Source organism: Octopus bimaculoides, chromosome 25 (assembly GCF_001194135.2).
Source record: "Octopus bimaculoides isolate UCB-OBI-ISO-001 chromosome 25, ASM119413v2, whole genome shotgun sequence".
Taxonomy (NCBI): domain Eukaryota; kingdom Metazoa; phylum Mollusca; class Cephalopoda; order Octopoda; family Octopodidae; genus Octopus; species Octopus bimaculoides.
This window is the reverse complement of record NC_069005.1, coordinates 24,013,208-24,014,922: the sequence shown is the minus strand read 5'-3', so window position 1 is coordinate 24,014,922 and position 1,715 is coordinate 24,013,208.

Sequence of the window (1,715 nt, the reverse complement as noted above, 5' to 3'; positions counted from 1 at the left end):
TATATATATACATGCAAACGTAAGTACATAAACACTCACATATTTGCTGTAGACAACATGAAGTCGTCTGCCGCAAATGTGGCGCATCCTCCTGTAGGAGCACATAAAAAAACTTCACATCCATGTCAAAGAACATTTTATAAACACTTGTTGAAGTGCCAGACCCAGGACTCTGCTGTAACTATCAGAACCACGAAACACAACATAAACAACTTACAATCGAGGAAGTTATCTTTAAACGTTTATTAAACAACAGACAAGAAAAAACATGAAGCAGTCTGGTTACTAAAACAACACAAGTCTGCGCATGTCACTACCGTTTCCCATGTATCTAAGCAAAGAAAATAACTCCATACCGTTTCCTATTTCTCCATGGGTCCTTATGAAGCATTCCTAACCCCGAAATATCGAAGAAATACAAGATAGAACATTAATATTTGGTTTGGTTTTTCAATTCCGCATTTCATTTCATTTTGCATTGTTTTGGCCTTTTAAAAGTTCTAATCTAACACACACGTATGCTGATGACATATATGAGATGACTGGGCATATATGACAGCTCCCAAACTTTCAGGTTATAAATGTAGGCTTACAGTCATTCTAACCTTACATGAAAACATAATATCTTGTACGTGGGTGCTCTGTTTCCGACAGACTGTTTATCAGTAGCTTGAATGACTTTTAGCGTTAAACATTCATTCGTTCCACTGTTTTCTAACGTGATCTTCAAATGATCTTTAAACAACAAGGCTTTCTGTGAAGCCTGACGTCTACTGGTTAACATACTAAACTACTTTTGTACAGACAACAACTAATATGCTAAACTACAATTATCATACTTTATAATTATTAACGTAGGCGTCTCTATTCATGAGCACCATCAAATAAATGGCAGATCGCTCTGGCATATCGGTGTGAACAGAACGTACGTGTAGTTAATAGCTGTATTGTTGAGGGAACGTCTGCTCAGATTTTACATATGGCGACGTGACACTGGCTACGGTTATGTACTTTATTGTTGTCGCACAATTGTATAACGTATATAACGTTAGGCGACTTTTATTGCATCATATAGGCACAGGCGTGACTGTGTGGTAAAAAGCTTGCTTCCCAACCACACGGGTTACGGGTTCAGTCCCACCGCTTGGCACATTGGGCAAGAGTCTTCTACTATATAGCCTTGGACCGATCAAAGACTTGTGAGTGAATTTGTTAGACAGAAACTGAAAGAAGCTTGTTGTGTATGTATGTGTGTGTGTGTGTGTGTGTGTGTGTGTGTGTGTATTCAGGGTGCGTAGGATATTTGAGGACAGATTTATGGTTATAAAAAAAAGCAGATATATAATAACAGATAACTTTATTTATCAAGAAATGCTATGAGAATAAAAATAAACCTTTTCTAATAATGTTATTCAATAAACCCACCTTCAGCTTCAACAACTGCTTCTATATGAGATCTAAATCATCTACATGCTCGAATCAAGTGGTCCTGGTTCATTTTGGACATTACTCTGACTATGGCAGCTTTCAAAGAATCTTTGGTGTTGTGGGTGTGTTCATTGACCTCTCTCTCAACGACGCTCCACATGTAATAGTCAGTCCAATGGATTGAGATCTGGGGAATTAGGAGGCCAAATGTTAGGGGTTATGTGATCATGAACATTTTCAGCCAACCATTCCCGTATTACTAGAGCCATGTGTGATAGTGCAGAGTC